The sequence below is a fragment of the Schistocerca serialis genome, chromosome 4, assembly GCF_023864345.2.
Source record: "Schistocerca serialis cubense isolate TAMUIC-IGC-003099 chromosome 4, iqSchSeri2.2, whole genome shotgun sequence".
Taxonomy (NCBI): domain Eukaryota; kingdom Metazoa; phylum Arthropoda; class Insecta; order Orthoptera; family Acrididae; genus Schistocerca; species Schistocerca serialis.
Window position 1 is genome coordinate 101,262,710 of NC_064641.1, and position 18,763 is coordinate 101,281,472.

General features: G+C 45.6%; 1 protein-coding gene across 1 annotated transcript in view; it reads right to left on the reverse strand.

The window, feature by feature from the left end:
• Window positions 1-18,158, reverse strand: part of LOC126475465 (facilitated trehalose transporter Tret1-2 homolog) — a 77,555-nt gene extending 59,397 nt beyond the window's left edge. The window contains exon 1 of the mRNA XM_050103347.1: window positions 17,864-18,158. The gene's annotated coding sequence lies outside the window, so the exon portion shown is untranslated. The remainder of the gene's footprint in view (window positions 1-17,863) is intronic.
• Between the last annotated feature and the right edge of the window lie 605 nt (window positions 18,159-18,763).

The window sequence follows — 18,763 nt, forward strand, 5'->3', positions numbered from 1 at the left end:
TGAATAAATCATCAGATTTATCTAAAATTGTAGTTATTTGTTTCTCTGTGTATGCACATCACATCGCTATACAGGGTGGTCCACTTTTCATGACTGGGCCAAATGTCTCACGAAATAAGCGTCAAACGAGAAAACTACAAAGAACGAAAGTTGTCTAGCTTGAAGGGGGAAACCAGATGGCGCTATGGCTGGCCCCCTAGATGGCGCTGCAATGGGTCAAACGAATATCAACTGCTTTTTTTAAAAATAGGAACCTTCATTTTTATCACATATTCGTGTTGTACGTAAGGAAATATGAATGTTTTAGTTGCACCACTTTTTTCGCTTTGTGATACATGGCGCTGTGATAGTCACAAACATATGGTTCACAATTTTAGACGAACAGTTGGTAACAGGTAGGTTTTTTAAATTAAAATACAGAACTTAGGTACGTTTGAACATTTTATTTCGGTTGTTCCAATGTGATACATGTACCTTTCTGGACTTATCATTTCTAAGAACGCATGTTGTTAGAGCGTGATTACCTGTAAATACCACATTAATACAATAAATGCTCAAAATGATGTCCATAAACCTCAATGCATTTGGCAATACGTGTAACGACAGTCCTCTCAACAGCGAGTAGTTCGCCTTCTGTAATGTTCGCACATGCATTGACAATGCGCTGACGCATGTTGTCAGGCGTTGTCGGTGGATCACGATAGCAAATATCCTACAACTTTCCCCACAGAACGAAATCCGGGGACGTCAGATCCGGTGAACGTGCAGGCCATCGTATGGTGCTTCGACGACCAATCCACTTGTCATGAAATATGCTATTCAATACTGCTTAAACCGCACGCGAGCTAACCGCATGCGAGCTATGTGTCGGACATCTATCATGTTGGAAGTACACCGCCATTCTGTCACGCAGTGAAACATCTTTTAGTAACATCGGTAGAACAATACGTGGGAAATCAGCATACATTGCACCATTTAGATTGCCATCGATAAAATGGGGGCAATTATCCTTCCTCCCATAATGCCGCACCATACATTAACCCGCCAAGGTCGCTGATGTTCCACTTGTCTCAGCCATCGTGGATTTTCCGTTGCCCAATAGTGAATATTATGCCGGTTTACGTTACCGCTGTTGGTGAATGACGCTTCGTCGCTAAATAGAACGCGTGCAAAAAATCAGTCATCGTCCCGTAATTTCTCTTGTGCGCAGTGGCAGAACTGCACACGACCTTCAAAGTCGTCGCCATGCAATTCCTGGTGCATAGAAATATGTTACGGGTGCAATCGATGTTGATGTAGCATTCTCAACACCGAAGTTTCTGAGATTCCCGATTCTCACGCAATTTTTCTGCTACTGATGTGCGGATTAGCTGCGACAGCAGGTAAAACACCTACCTGGGTGCCCTTTGACGTTTCACATGTGGCTGAACACTTCCTGTTTCCTTAAATAACGTAACTATCAGGCGAACGGTCCGGACACTTGGATGATGTCGTCCAGGATACCGAGCAGCATACATAGCACATGCCCGTTGGGCATTTTCATTACAATAGTCATACATCAACACGATATCGACCTTTTCCGCAATTGGTAAACGGTCCATTTTAACACGGGTAATGTATCACGAATCAAATACCGTCCGCACTGGCAGAATGTTACGTGATACCACGTACTTATACGTTTGTGACTATTACAGCACCATCTATCAAAAAGCGAAGAAAGTGGTCCAACTAAAACATTCACATTTCTTTACGTACTACACGAATATGTAATAAATATGGGGGTTCCTTTTTTAAAAAAAGTAGTTGATATCCGTTTGACCTCTACTAATCAACTGCCGTCTGCTTCACGTCTGCTGTGCAGCGAGCTACCTTAATTTAAGTATTAACTGTATTTTTCTTACTTGTCACTTCTTCCGTGTGTATTTGCTTTTAGGAAGCTTTAATTGTCGGGTGCTATTAATAGTGTTCCATAGATTTCGTGTTTGTTTTGAATACAGTCAGAGAGAGTCCCTTTAGTCAGCCATAGTGCCAGTAGTGTCAGTGTCGTCGTAACTGCCGTCTGCTTCATGTCTGCTGTGCAGCGAGCTACCTTAATTTAAGTATTAACTGTATTTTTCTTACTTGTCACTTCTTCTTCCGTGTGTATTTGCTTTTAGGAAGCTTTAATTGTCGGGTGCTATTAATAGTGCTCCATAGATTTCGTGTTTGTTTTGAATACAGTCAGAGAGAGTCCCTTTAGTCAGCCAAAGTGCCAGTAGTGCTAGTGTTTGTTTTCAATACAGTCCAGAGACAGGTAGTGCTATTTTCATTGTTTTCTACAAGAAGTGCCTAGCAACCACAGTTTAGTTAATAAACAGCCGCCTTTAGGGAATTAGCAGTCTAGTTAAAGGTTGATTAACTCTCTTCAGTAAATTGATACCTTAGGATGGATAGGATGTGTGACTGCTGTGTACGGACGCAGGAGGAGCTGGCCACTGTTCGCGAACAGCTGAGCGTGTTGATGGCCGCGGTCAGCCGTCTTCAGGCTGCTGCCTCGGAGTGTAGCGGCAGTGGGGAGTCTGGTGCGTCGCAAGGTACACCCCAGGTGTTACATGCTTCACCCACTGTCCCTGCTGTCGAGAGACATCTTCGCGTGTACTGGGCGCGGTTGGGCCACCCTCTCCCCAAGGGGAGTGGCGGGTTCAGCGGCGTTCGCTGCGCACGAGGCGGAGGGTCAATGTGGAGGCTGGCCGTGTGGCATCGCCCGCTCTGCCTGTGAGTGGACATGTGGATGCTCCTTCAGCAAGGTCCGAGCAGGCACACGAGGGGAGGGGTTTATTAGTTATTGGGAGCTCCAACGTTAGGCGGCTGATGGGGCCCCTTAGGGAAATAGCGGGAAGGTCGGGGAAGAAGGCCAGTGTTCACTCTGTCTGCTTGCCAGGGGGTCTCATCCGAGATGTGGAGGAGGCTCTGCCGGCGGCGATAGAGAGCACTGGGTGCACCCGACTGCAAATTGTTGCTCATGTCGGCACCAACGACTCCTGCCGTCTGGGTTCAGAGGGCATCCTCAGTTCGTACAGGCGGTTGGCGGAATTGGTGAAGGCGGAAAGCCTCGCTCGCGGGGTGAAATCAGAGCTAACTATTTGTAGTATCGTTCCCAGAACCGATCGCGGTCCTCTGGTTTGGAGCCGAGTGGAAGGCTTAAACCAGAGGCTCAGGCGATTCTGCGGAGATCTGGGGTGCAAATTTCTCGACCTCCGCTATCGGGTGGAGAAATGTAGGGTCCCCCTGAATAGGTCAGGCGTGCACTACACGCAGGAAGCGGCTACAAGGGTAGCGGAGTACGTATGGAGTGCACATGGGGGTTTTTTAGGTTAGAGAATCCCCTCCCTAGGCCTCCTGAGACGCAGCAAGGTAGGAGTAGGCAAAATGCAACAGGGAATAACAATATTAATGTGCTAATAGTAAACTGCAGGAGCGTCTATAGAAAGGTCCCAGAACTGCTCTCATTAATAAGCGGTCACAATACCCATATAGTACTAGGGACAGAAAGTTGGCTGAAACCAGATGTAAATAGTAATGAAATCCTAAACTCAGATTGGAATGTATACCGCAGAGACAGGCTGGACAGTGAAGGGGGAGGCGTGTTTATAGCGATAAGAAGTGCAATAGTATCGAAGGAAATTGACAGAGATCCGAAATGTGAAATGATTTGGGTGAAGGTCACGGTTAAAGCAGGCTCAGACATGGTAATTGGATGTCTCTATAGGCCCCCTGGCTCAGCAGCTGTTGTGGCTGAGCACCTGAAGGATAATTTGGAAAATATTTCGAGTAGATTTCCTCACCATGTTATAGTTCTGGGTGGAGATTTTAATTTGCCGGATATAGACTGGGAGACTCAGACGTTCATAACGGGTGGCAGGGACAAAGAATCCAGTGAAATTTTTTTAAGTGCTTTATCTGAAAACTACCTTGAGCAGTTAAACAGAGAAACGACTCGTGGCGATAACATATTAGACCTTCTGATGACAAACGGACCCGAACTATTTGAAAAAGTTAACGCAGAACAGGGAATCAGCGATCATAAAGCGGTTACGGCATCGATGATTTCAGCCGTAAATAGGAATATTAAAAAGGGTAGGAAGATTTTTCTGTTTAGAAAAAGTGACAAAAAGCAGATTTCAGAGTACCTGTTGGCTCAACACAAAAGTTTTGTCTCAAGTACAGATAGTGTTGAGGATCAGTGGACAAAGTTCAAAACCGTCGTACATAATGCGTTAGATGAGTATGTGCCAAGCAAGATCGTAAGAGATGGAAAAGAGCCACCGTGGTACAACAACCGAGTTAGAAAACTGCTGCGGAAGAAAAGGGAACTTCACAGCAAACATAAACATAGCCAAAGCCTTGCAGACAAACAAAAATTACGCGAAGCGAAATGTAGTGTGATGAGGGCTATGCGAGAGGCGTTCAATGAATTCGAAAGTAAAGCTCTATGTACTGACTTGGCAGAAAATCCTAAGAAATTTTGGTCTTATGTCAAAGCGGTAGGTGGATCAAAACAAAATGTCCAGACACTCTGTGACCAAAATGGTACTGAAACAGAGGATGACAGACTAAAGGCCGAAATACTAAATGTCTTTTTCCAAAGTTGTTTCACAGAGGAAGATTGCACTGTAGTTCCTTCTCTAGATTGTCGCACAGATGACAAAATGGTAGATATCGAAATAGACGACAGAGGGATAGAGAAACAATTAAAATCGCTCAAAAGAGGAAAGGCCTCTGGACCTGATGGGATACCAGTTCAATTTTACACAGAGTACGCGAAGGAACTTGCCCCCCTTCTTGCAGCGGTGTACCATAGGTCTCTAGAAGAGCGTAGCGTTCCAAAGGATTGGAAAAGGGCACAGGTCATCCCCGTTTTCAAGAAGGGACGTCGAGCAGATGTGCAGAACTATAGACCTATATCTCTAACGTCGATCAGTTGTAGAATTTTGGAACACGTATTGTGTTCGAGTATAATGACTTTTCTGGAGACTAGAAATCTACTCTGTAGGAATCAGCATGGGTTTCGAAGAAGACGGTCATGTGAAACCCAGCTCGCGCTATTCGTCCACGAGACTCAGAGGGCCATAGATACGGGTTCACAGGTAGATGCCGTGTTTCTTGACTTCCGCAAGGCGTTCGATACAGTTCCCCACAGTCGTTTAATGAACAAAGTAAGAGCATATGGACTATCAGACCAATTGTGTGATTGGATTGAGGAGTTCCTAGATGACAGGACGCAGCATGTCATTCTCAATGGAGAGAAGTCTTCCGAAGTAAGAGTGATTTCAGGTGTGCCGCAGGGGAGTGTCATAGGACCGTTGCTATTCACAATATACATAAATGACCTTGTGGATGACATCGGAAGTTCACTGAGGCTTTTTGCGGATGATGCTGTGGTGTATCGAGAGGTTGTAACAATGGAAAATTGTACTGAAATGCAGGAAGATCTGCAGCGAATTGACGCATGGTGCAGGAAATGACAATTGAATCTCAATGTAGACAAGTGTAATGTGCTGCGAATACACAGAAAGATAGATCCTTTATCATTTAGCTACGAAATAGCAGGTCAGCAACTGGAAGCAGTTAATACCATAAATTATCTGGGAGTACGCATTAGGAGTGATTTAAAATGGAATGATCATATAATGTTGATCGTCGGTAAAGCAGATGCCAGACTGAGATTCATTGGAAGAATCCTAAGGAAATGCAATCCGAAAACAAAGGAAGTAGGTTACAGTACGCTTGTTCGCCCACTGCTTGAATACTGCTCAGCAGTGTGGAATCCGCACCAGATAGGGTTGATAGAAGATATAGAGAAGATCCAACGGAGAGCAGCGCGCTTCGTTACAGGATCATTTAGTAATCGCGAAAGCGTTACGGAGATGATAGATAAACTCCAGTGGAAGACTCTGCAGGAGAGACGCTCAGTAGCTCGGTACGGGCTTTTGTCAAAGTTTCGAGAACATACCTTCACCGAAGAGTCAAGCAGTATATTGCTCCCTCCTACGTATATCTCGCGAAGAGACCATGAGGATAAAATCAGAGAGATTAGAGCCCACACAGAGGCATACCGACAATCCTTCTTTCCACGAACAATACGAGAATGGAATAGAAGGGAGAACCGATAGAGGTACTCAAGGTACCCTCCGCCACACACTGTCAGGTGGCTTGCGGAGTATGGAAGTAGATGTAGATGTAGACCTACGGCAGCGCCATCTAGCGGGCCAACCATAGCGCCATCTGGTTTCCCCCTTCAAGCTAGATGATTTTCGTTCTTTGTAGTTTTTTCGTTTGATGCTTGTTTCGTGAGATATTTGGCCCGGTCACGATCAGTGGCCCACCCTGTATATACGCCCCATTCGGATAATTCCACCGTGATGTGCCGTTTTCTTTATGTTAGAATGTATGTTCGAGGCCAGTTTTATTTTTGCCACCGTATATAAACAGATCAAGCAGGGAGTACAGGGTACACAGTACGCCAGAGCTGTTTTCTACTCTGTGTACGGACATTCATAGTTGTAGCTTCCAGCGGTTCTCTGATGATACCGTTGTGGTGACAGTACTGTTGCTTTATCTTTTGGGGTTGGTCTTTTCTACCCCGAGGCGCCGCCTACGTTTAGCTTCGTGTGTTTCTGCTCTATCTTTTGCTCTGATAACCTGAGTTACAGGAACTCGATCACGGTAGTGTACCGAAGTTAAGAAAGATCAAGAGAAGGGGAAGGAAGCAAGGAAAATTAGGACTTAACGTCTCGACTCGTCGACGATATGGTCATCAGCGCCGAAACACAAGTTCAGATAGGAGAAGTGTGGAGAGGGAAGTACCGAAGCAACTATCCCAGAATTTGCTTTAAGTGCTTTAGGAAACAACAGAAAACCTATAAGTCGATGGCCGGACGGGAATTTGGACCACCGTCCTCCGTAATGCCATCCGAGTGTGCCATCTCGCTCGATGACAGAGAAAGAGAAGCGGAAAATTTGAATGAGGGGGGTGAACACTCGCTGTAAGCAACAACAAAGATTTTTCCCGGAAATCGGATTTGTATAATTCGGACAGGAAAGGAGTGTTCTCTAAGAACACAGTATACAGACATGACGAAAGTAGTTTCAAATGGCTCTGAGCACTATGGGACTTAACTTCCGAGATAATCAGTCCCCTAGAACAGAACTACTTAAACCTAACTAACCTAAGGACATCACACACATCCATGCCCATGGCAGGATTCGAACCTGCGACCGTAGCGGTCGCGCGGTTCCAGACTGAAGCGCCTAGAACCGCTCGGCCACTCTGGCCGGCACGAAAGTAGGGCAAAGGACCCAAAGCCTCAGGTATGTTTATACTTTCGTAGTAAGCAAGGTGTACTTTCTTGATAAAGAGTATAACGTAAAACATGATTAGAACACTACCTGGACCCTGCTTTAAGGGCAGAGCTCTCGGGCACCATGAAGTATATCAGATATAGTCTGAACTGTCTCAGCAGCTCTGGATTTTCCGTGAAGGGTAATTTCAACACTCTGAGGGCAATTTCGAGACAATAACGAAAATACCAACGTTAATAACAGGACGAAATGCAAATATGTCTGCAAGATAATGTTCTGCAGAGTGCACATTTATCTCAGGAGGTTCAGTTTCCCGACAAACTGCCTATAGAACGCTCAGAACAATATTGGTTTACATTCCGGCCACCCGACAGCGTGGATTCATTGGGGAGTGGATTTTCAGACCCCACGTTCACTCCTTGACCTCACCACAGCTCTGTCTTAGTCATGTAAGCGATGGCTAAAAAGCTCTCTACAATTTACGCCACATTACCTTATGCACGTACGTCAGCTACATGTGACCGGATAACGTATTAACTATTTTGATTATTTTGTTACGATGGAATAATTTTTCAGTTTAGTTACCTTCATTTTGATGAATTGCATATCTCTGGTTTCAGAACTTTTACAATACCTTACCGAGAGGCTTGTCGCGGCTGTCAGACACTGGACTCGCATGCGAGAGGACAATGATTCAAATCAAAGTCGAGCGGTCGAAATTTACGTTTTCCTTAGGTTTCTTGAAATGCTTGATACAAATAATGAAGCGGTTCGCTTGAAACGTACACGGTTGGTAACCTTACCCCTTGCCTCCCCAGTCTGATTTGTGATCTTCCCTCAGTCACCTAATATCATATTTTAACACTGTTGTGGGTGAAATGTCACGTGAATAATGTGTACCCTTTCCAACAACGTGTTGAGGGTGTACGGTCTCTTTTTTTTTTCTAATCATCCTGAGATCTTCAACACTCAGAGTCAAAGTAGCCCCATATTCGGCATTTAGGAATAAAAGCAACGATTCACCAAAAGGCACAAGCGCTGCGCCGTCGATACAGTACTTTTGGTACATTACTGGTTCCATCCTCAGGTAATGGACGTAGGGGAGTAGATGCAACTATCCTTCATCGCCATTCTAGGGAAGGTGCTAGCAGAGATGTTACCGTGGCCTTCATCCGACCTGTTATGAAGTGTAAAGCGTGTATCTGTGTCGTATGGATCACTGTGATAAGTGCCTGTACACTAATTTTGAGATTCTGTTGTTAGATTATTCACGAAACATTTCACCCACAACAATAAAATACACAAATTCCAAGCTGTGTGTGGTACTATTAGCAGAACATTGGGCCGTAAATTACAAAAGGAAAGCATAACGAAATTCTATAAAATAATGGCTGTTCCTGTGTTATCCTATGGGAGCAAAACCTGGGATACCACAAAAAAGCTACCCGTCTGGAATATTACCGGGAGGGGGCGGTCAAGCTTAATGTCCCCATCCGACGGACGGATCACCATAAACAGTGTCAAATGGAAAGTGGGAATATATGTTAAGGTCTTATGGGACCAAACTGCTCAGGTCATCGGTCCCTAAGCTTACCCACTACTTAACCTAACTTAAACTAACTTACACTGAGGACGACACACACACCCACGCCCGAGGGAGGACTCGAACCTCCGACTGGGGGAGCCGCGCGGACCGTGTCAAGACGTCTCAAACCACGCGGCTACCCCGCGGGGCAAACAGTGTCAAACGCCTCTCATCATGAAACATTGCGGAGTGGGTTGGAGTTTAATCCAGGACACTGGAGCAAAGACAGCTCATCATCATCATCGTCATCATCATCATCGTCTTTACAGGCTATTGCCTATTACGAAATCACAAAAAAAAATCATTCCCATCTTTTTCGAGTTCTTCCAATATCATCTGAAGAATTCTGTGACCCGGTATCGTCTTGAGGTGTTGTCTCAAATCTTCAGGTTATTCTTGATTTTTATTCATTCATTTTGAAAATATTTCATTCTGTTCAAATATCTTCTATTCTAATCATATCTCCTGTTGTGCAGCCCTTCGTCCTTCTTAGGAACCTCACCTCTGCTGTTTCAATTTTATTTTCTTGTCGCTTTGTGGTATCCCAGCTTTCGCTTCCATAGTAAAACGTAGGAACTGCCATTACTTTATAGCATTTCATAATGGTTTCTTTTTTGTACTTTATGGCCCAATGTTCTGCTAATGGTACCACAGACAGTTTGGGACTTGTGTATTTTATTTTCAATATCAAGGTCAAAGTCAAAACTTGTAGCACAACCTAAATAATAAGAGATTTTTAGACATTTGTTCTAAAACTGAACTATCTAAAACAATTTTTGAATTGACTGGATATTTCCTCGGAATGCCTTTATTTTTGTTTTGTTGCTGCAATTTTTAAAGTTGTATTTCTTGCAAATTTTGTTCATCTGGTATACTGCTCTTTGAAGGTCATTCTCATTCTTTTGAATAATAAAGATATCAGCAAACAAAAGTACCTTGAGATATTCCTCTTCGTTATCCTAATTCACCTGTTTACCTTAAATTTCGATTTGCGAAGAATGAAGTCAATGTAAATATTAAAAAGGGCTTTGGGTAATAATTGTTTCTTCTACTCGATCCCTACCTGTGTTTATTACAATGCGCGTAGCTTTTTAAAGACATTTCCCAACCTCTGTTAGGTGATACGGAAATCCACATTCAAACATAGTCTTCCATAGGCTATCATGGCTCTCACGATGAAAAGCCTTCTCAAGGTCGATAAAGGCCATATGGGTTTCTGTATTACATTCTCAGTGTTTCTCTATGATTTCTGAATTACAGACACATTGTCTGTCCATGAACGACCTCACCTAAACCATTTTGTTCTTCGGGAATAACAGCTTCCGTGATATTCTTCTGGCAATTATTGACCAGCTTTCAGTACAGCTTGTAGCCAGTGTTTAAAAGACTGATGCCATGATAGTTTTTACAGTCATTACGTTTCCCTCTTTTGAAAAGAGATTACTCCTGCTGTATACCAATGGTCTGGGATCTTGCAGTTCGGCCAACATTCGTTTATTAATTGTAAAAGCCTTTTATCTAGTGGTAACCCTCCACATTTAATTAGCTGTGCGTTTATTCCATCTATTTCAATAGCTTTTCTGTTCTTCATGCCTTTCAAAGCCTCCTGTCATACGTCCATAGTAACTGGATCTACTGTTTCATTGTACACACTTTCGCTTGCCGACAAAATAATGTCAGTTTAAAATTTTCGACCACCAGGATTCGAACCGACGAACATCCCAGTCGAGTGTCACTTCATAAGCATGTGTCAACGACCTCGACTACGGAGACTGGATTTTCGTACACTAAACAACATTATTGCTCTACCATCGGTTGCAGGTCCACGCTGCCATAGAAACCTTGTACTATAATGAGAATGAGTAATAGTATCTCACACATCTTTTAACGCTGCCAAACGCGCACCATCTTTTGAATGGACCATGGAGCTCAACGACTTGTCTGTTGCGTCATATGGTCTCATGTTTGCGTAACGAAAAATCGGATATCGGAGAGGTCGCGACTTATTGCGAGAAAGATAAGCAATGTACAACCACGTATGTTACTAGAGCGAGAAAGCAGAGGATTTCAAGGCCTTAAGTGGCTCGTGCGCGATTTTCTGTAAAATTTAAACGTATGTTTGTACGTAGTTTACAACAAGATCCCTGGGAAATAGGGGTACATTTGTTAAGACTTTTGCGAGAAACTGGACAGGGACTGATGAATGTAAGTAGTATTCTTTCGGCGTTAAACGTAGACTGCTCGAGTCGAAAAGTCACAGACAGACTTTTCTATGAATAGCTACAAACAAATACCATTTCATATACACTAGGCTTTCAGTTTTTGTGCGGGACATATTGTTCCAGAATTAAATTAAGAATAGTTCCCATCCCTCTGTTCTGACCGATCTCGAGAGGTTATTCACGACTGTAAGAAAAATTCCGTGATTCGAAACCCAAATTTTTTCAATTGGGAATCCATTTGCCTCACTACCATACGTATATACACTGGCGTGCAAAACTTAAGCACGAAACTAACGTTCGTATGATGAGTCACTGCCAAGTAACATAACTCAATCAAACGTGGAGCCGGCCGCGGTGGCCGTGCGGTTCTGGCGCTGCAGTCCGGAACCGCGGGGCTGCTACGCTCGCAGGTTCGAATCCTGCCTCGGGCATGGGTGTGTGTGATGTCCTTAGGTTAGTTAGGTTTAAGTAGTTCTAAGTTCTAGGGGACTTATGACCTAAGATGTTGAGTCCCATAGTGCTCAGAGCCATTTGAACCATTTTCAAACGTGGACCACGGCAGAAATAACTGCTACAGTATAGCGGAGACGGCGTTGCCACTGAATTGACGATATCCAGAGATTTAGGGCGCTATACGACAAGGTAGTTTATTTGGATAGATGCGTATGGGGCCTGAAGATGACACAGTGAAATGCCGAAACTGGTAGCCTTCACAATAAAATAAAATAATATCTTAAAGTACACGGCTGTTCGTGAATTTTATTGACATTGACAATTACTTAACCAGCCGATATCTCCTGGCCATAATGGGCCCAATAGAGTTATAAAATATTCCAATGCGATGTGGAACCTGAAGGTGCAAAAGTACAAAATTTTGAGAGTTGATTATTGGGGAACATTAAGCTTTATCGTGAAAATTGCAAGCAAGTACTGGAAGAAAATTGAATAAATAGGTAAGAGAAAAGTAAGAGTTGGGCACGTCCCAGCAACCGTCAGTTAATCGAAGCGCAGGCGTGCGGGAATTAAAGGAGGAGGAACCGAAGGAAAAGATGTCAAGGAAACTTTTTGAAAAGAACGACAATACGCTCGTAATGGATACGACAGTGATAGTTGAAATACCCGCCCCCCCCCCCCCCCCCCCCCCCCGCCATGAACCATGGACCTTGCCGCTGGTGGGGAGGCTTGCGTGCCTCAGCGATACAGATGGCCGTACCGTAGGTGCAACCACAATGGAGGGGTATCTGTTGAGAGGCCAGACAAACGTGTGGTTCCTGAAGAGGGGCGGCAGCCTTTTCAGTAGTTGCAGGGGCAACAGTCTCGATGATTGACTGATCTGGCCTTATAACAATAACCAAAACGGCCTTGCCGTGCTGGTACTGCGAACGGCTGAAAGCAAGGGGAAACAACAGCCGTAATTTTTCCCGAGGGCATGCAGCTTTACTGGAGAGCTGCATCAAACCAGTCTCAGGACTGAAGACCACAACAACAACAGTTGAAATACTTTTTAAAAAAAGGTTTATTTCCTACCACAGTCACCGAGCATCTTCAGAGCATACGACGGAAGCAGTAGTTCACTCCCAAACAACGCGCACTGTCAACCTACAAATCGATCGCCAATGCGCATGCGCGTGCTAGCGACCTTGCTTGAACTACTGTTTCCGTCCAGTGACCTGAAGAAAGCAGGCGGTGACCGAAACTATTAACCTCTGTTGAAATTCTGTGTGAATGTGCTGTATAGTAGCCTTTCTTTTTTTTTTTTTTTTTTTTTAAATGTGGGTACTCTTTTCTAATTTGGTTAAAATGGCTCTGAGCACTATGGGACTCAACTGCTGTGGTCATAAGTCCCCTAGAACTTAGAACTACTTAAACCTAACCTAAGGACATCACACACATCCATGACCGAGGCAGGATTCGAACCTGCGACCGTAGCAGTTTTCTAATTTCAGCTACCTGAAGGAAGGTGGGTAGACGACATCAGAGAACTGACTGAGCCTAGGGAATGTCCCATTGCAAACCGTTAACGATGTTGACAGCATGAGGTGTAGGTTATCAGGTGAGTGAGTGGATCAAAGCATTGCTGTGATAGAACCAACTAAGTTATCCCGGACGGCGAGTGTTCATCAGAGAGGAGAATATCGTCATGGGAAGTGTAATAAGATCGCTCTTGTTCTTTATACGCTACTGGCCATTAAAATTGCTACACTAAGAAGAAATGCAGATGATAAACGGGTATTCATTCGGCAAATATATTATACTGGAACTGACATGTGATTACATTTTCACGCAATTTGGGTGCATAGATCCTGAGAAATCAGTACCCAGAACAACCACCTCTGGCCGTAATAACGGCCTTGATACGCCTGGGAATTGAGTCAAACAGAACTTGGATGGCGTGTATAGCTACAGCTACCCATGCAGCTTCAACACAATACCACAGTTCATCAAGAGTAGTGACTGGTGTATTGTGACGAGCCAGTTCCTCGGCCACCATTGAACAGACGTTCTCAATTGGTGAGAGATCTGGAGAATGTGCTGGCCAGGGGAGCAGGCGAACATTTTCTGTATCCAGAAAGGCCCGTACAGGACCTGCAACATGCGGTCGTGCATTATCCTGCTGAAATGTAGGGTTTCCCAGGGGTCGAATGAAGAGTAGAGCCACGGCTGGTAACACATCTGAAACGTAACGTCCACTGTTCAAAGTGCCGTCAATGCGAATAAGAGGTGACCGAGACGTGTAACCAATGGCACCCCATACCATCACGCCGGGTGATACGCCAGTATGGCGATGACGAATACACCCTTCCAATCTGCGTTCGCCGTGATGTCGCCAAACACGGATGCGACCATCACGATGCTGTAAACAGAACCTGGATTCATCCGAAAAAATGACGTTTTGCCATTCGTGCACCCAGGTTCGTCGTCGCGTACACCATCGCAGGCGCTCCTGTCTGTGATGCAGCGTCAAGGGTAAACGCAGCCATGCTCACCGAGCTGATAGTCCATGCTGCTGCAAACGTCGTCGAACTGTTCGTGCAAATGGTTGTTGTCTTGCAAACATCCCCATCTGTTGCCTCAGGGATCGAGACGTAGCTGCACGATCCGTTACAGCCATGCGGATAAGATGCCTGTCATCTCGACTGCTAGTGAAACGAGGCCGTTGGGATCCAGCACTGCGTTCCGTATTACCCTCCTGAACCCACCGATTCCATATTCTGCTAACACTCATCGGATCTCGACCAACGCGGGCAGCAATGTCGCGATACGATAAACGGCAATCGCGACAGGCTGCAATCCGACCTTTATCAAAGTGGGAAACGTGATGGTACGCATCTCTCCTCCTTACACGAGGCACCACAACAACGTTTCACTAGGCAACGCAGGTCAACTGCTGTTTGTGTATGAGAAATGGGTTGGAAACTTCCCTCACGTCAGCGCGTTGTAGGTGTCGCCACCGGCGGCAACATTGTGTGAATGCTCTGAAAAGCTAATCATTTGCATATCACAGCATCTTCTTCCTTTCGGTTAAATTTCGCGTCTGTAGCACGGCATCTTCGTGGTGTAGCAATTTTAATGGCCAGTTGTGTAAGTTATCCCGGACGGCGAGTGTTGATCGGCGAGGAGAATATCGTCATGGGAAGTGCAATAAGATCGCTCTTGTTCTTTACATATAGAAACGACGTGAGGGATAAAATGAGCAGCTATCTGCGACTTTTTGTTGTTGACACTGTAGAGTACCGAAAGCTGTCTTCTGAGTGGCTATAGGGGGATACAGAATGATTTAGAGAGAATTTCTGTTTAACATAATGAATGGCGACTAGCTCTAAACGTAAAAAGTTGTAAGTACATGTAGATGAGTAGGAAAAACAATTTTGTTTTGTTCAAATGCTGTATTAGTGGTGTGCTACTTGACACAGCTACGTCGATTAAATATATAGGCGTAACGCTGCAAAGCGATTTGAAATGGAGCAAGAATGTAGCGCCGGCAGTATGGAAGGGGAACGGTCGGATCCGGTTTATTGGAAGAATGCTAGGAAATTGTAGCTCGTCTATAAAGGAGACCGCATAGAGAGTACTGGTAGAGTGGCGGGGATTAAAGGAAGACATCAGAGGAATTCAGAGACGTGCTGCTAGATTTGTAGCCGGTAGATGCGACCGACGTGCAAGTGTTACAGAGATGTTTAGAAAACTCAAATGGGAATCCCTATTCTTTTCGCGAAACGATACTGAGAAAATTAAGAGAAACGGCGTTTTCGGTTGACTGCAGAACGGGTCTACTGTCGCCAACGTACATTCCGCGTAAGGACAACGAAGATGATAGAAATTAGGGTTCGTGCGGAGTCGTTTCCTCGTCCCTCCATTTGCGAGTGGAACTGGGAAGTGAACGACTAGCAGTGGCGCAAGGTACCCTTCACCATGCACCGTATAGGGGGCAGCGGAGTATGTATGTCGATGTAGATGCGTGAAGGCGAACTTGGACGTGTACAACAGAAATGTAACAGGTAGAAGATCCAACGGAGAGCAGCGCGCTTCGTTACAGGATCATTTAGTAATCGCGAAAGCGTTACGGAGATGATAAACTCCAGTGGAAGACTCTGCAGGAGAGACGCTCAGTAGCTCGGTACGGGCTTTTGTTGAAGTTTCGAGAGCATACCTTCACCGAAGAGTCAAGCAGTATATTGCTCCCTCCTACGTATATCTCGCGAAGCGACCATGAGGATAAAATCAGAGAGATTACAGCCCACACAGAGGCATACGGACAATCCTTCTTTCCACGAACAATACGAGACTGGAATAGAAGAGAGAACCGATAGAGGTACTCAAGGTACCCTCCGCCACACACCGTTAGGTGGCTTGCGGAGTATGGATGTAGATGTAGATGTAGAACCTTGTGTGAATGCTCTGAAAAGCTAATCATTTGCATATCACAGCATTTACTTCCTGTCGGTTAAATTTGGCGTCTGTAGCACGTCATCTTCGTGGTGTAGCAGTTTTAATGGCCAGTAGTGTATATATAAATGACGTGACCGATAAAATGAGTAGCAATCTGTGACCTTTTGTTGTTGAGGCTGTAGTGTACGGGAAAGTGTCTTCTGTTTGACTGTAGGAGGATACAGAATGATTAAGAGAGAATTTATGTTGGACATAATGAATAGCGGCTAGCTCTAAATGTAAAAAGTTGTAAGTTAATGTAGACGAGCGGGAAAAACCTATATTGTTCGAATGCTGTATTAGTGGTGTGCTACTTGACACAGCTACGTCGATTAAATATCTCGGCGTAACGCTGCAAAGCGATTTGAAATGGAACAAGCGCGTAGGGTCGGCAGTGTGGAAGGCGTACGGTTGAATTCGCTTTATTGGAAGAATGCTAGGAAACTGCAGCTCGTCTATGAAGGAGACCGCGTACAGAGTACTACCGGCCAACAGGCCACAGCATGGACACCGGCGAGCTCGCCCACTGACGCACAAACAAACCGCCATCATCACCCTACACTATGCATCCGGTATATGACCTATCGGGCACAAAAACGGTAGTAAACCTCACTGTCGCAGGCTGCTGACGCTGAACGAGAGCTCTACACCGGCACCCCGCACAACGTCAAAGGTATCGACATGCATGATACCCACTACTAAAAAAGCCTACCCTTGCACGACCTATCGTAGGCAGCAAGACATCCGCTACTGCTCTTACCACCCGACCTAACTGTCGCAGAGGTTTTCTTCCCTTGGCACTTTTTTCCCTTTGCCCTTCCAACCGGTACCCTTCGTTCGACTTCGACCCAACCTCTCTGCAGATGAGCGCATATTAATGGTTAACCTTAACCAGACGTACTCAAACATCGCAGTACCCGCATCCTGCGACACCTCACTTTAGTGAACACTAACCCTTATGCAGAGATGGCAGTAGACCTATTGAGTTGGCCATCATGCCGGTGTGGGCGTGGAGGGGCTCCACCTCTTATCAAATCCAAAAAAAAAAAAAAAAAAAAAAAAAAAAAGAGAGGACTACTCGAGTGATTGGGATTAAAGGAAGACATCAGAGGAATTCAGCGGCGTGTTGCTAGATCAGTAGCCGGTAGATGCGACCAACGTGCAAGTGTTACGGAGATGTTTCGAAGACTCAAATGAGAATCCCTGTTCTTTTCGCGAAACGATACTGGGAAAATGAAGAGAAACGGCGTTTTCGGTAGATTTCAGAACGGATCTACTGTCGCCAACGTACATTTCTCGTAAGGACCACGAAGATACGAGAAATTAGCGTTCGTGCGGAAGCGTATAGATAGTCGTTTTCCCCTCGCTCCATCTGCGGGTGGAACTGGGAGGTGAACGACTAGAAGTGGTGCAAGGTACCCTTCACCATGCACCGTATAGGGGGCAGCGGAGTATGTATGTCGATGTAGGCGAAATCTGTAATGCACTTGGCCGGCCGCTGTGGCCGAGCGGTTCTAGGCGCTTCAGTCTGGAACCGCGCGACCGCTACCGTCGCAGGTTCGAATCCTCCCTCGGGCATGGATGTGTGTGATGTCCTTAGGTTAGTTATGTTTAAGTAGTTCTAAGTTCTTGGGGACTGATGACCTCAGAAGTTAAGTCCCATAGTGCTCAGAGCCATATGAACCCATATGTAATGCACCTGGAGGTGTACAACAGGAATGTAACAGGTAGAATGCAGGTGTGGGATGATAACGATGATTATCTAAAATAATTTTATTGAACTGACCTGTACAGTACACGGCAGCTGCGTGTTAGGTGAGCTCGGAGAAAGCTCTTCAACTGGTGCGATGAGAACTGGAAGCCTGCACTGACGTTCCCGTTTCAGATAGCAGGTACTCGAAAGACGTCTCTAATGGCCGAAATGACGCAGCGTGGCACCTGCTGTTCCGTGCAGCGGACAGTTGGAGGACGCGCTTCCGGGGTGGTGTCGCGGTCTGAGCGGCCGCCGCGTGTTGCAGTTGTTTCGCGGCTGATGTGGCGGCTGCCGCGGCAAGTGGTACAGTGGCTGCGCCGGCAGGCGGCGCCGTGTTTTGTAAGGCGGCAGCAGCGGGCAGTGGCGCCGGAGCGCCGGCGGCCGGACCCTGGGGCCTGACCCCAGATAGGGGCGAGGTGGCCAGACCACCGCACCAGCGCCGCTGCGGCACGCGGGCCTCGCCTGACGGCGGCGTCGCCTCGCGAAGACTCGCCCTGCGGCCGTTCCAGGTCGCGAGTGGCGATAGCCGTGTGCGAGGGAGCAGTCCGCCTGCCCCGTGTTCCGGCCAGGGAGCAGATACTCCGCGGAAAAATCCCGCACGAATCCCTCCTACATCAGCTTTCCTAACGGCGGAAATTTTTATAGACTCTCTCACCATTTCCATTGGCATACCTACATCTACGAGGGGCGTTCAGTAAGTGATTGAAAGACGTGCACTTCATTCACCATTCAGTGCTCGTATTTCATATTTCTAATCCCAGCACTCTGGTATTCGGTAAAATAATAATTCAGGTAATATTAATAATTTCTATGGGTTGTCTGATTTATTTGACGATTTTTACAGTTTGTCTCACACTGATCTGTGAGAGGAGCTTGGCCCCAGGAATTTTCTTTATTTATGGGCGAGGTTAGCAGCCATGATGGCTTCCCGTT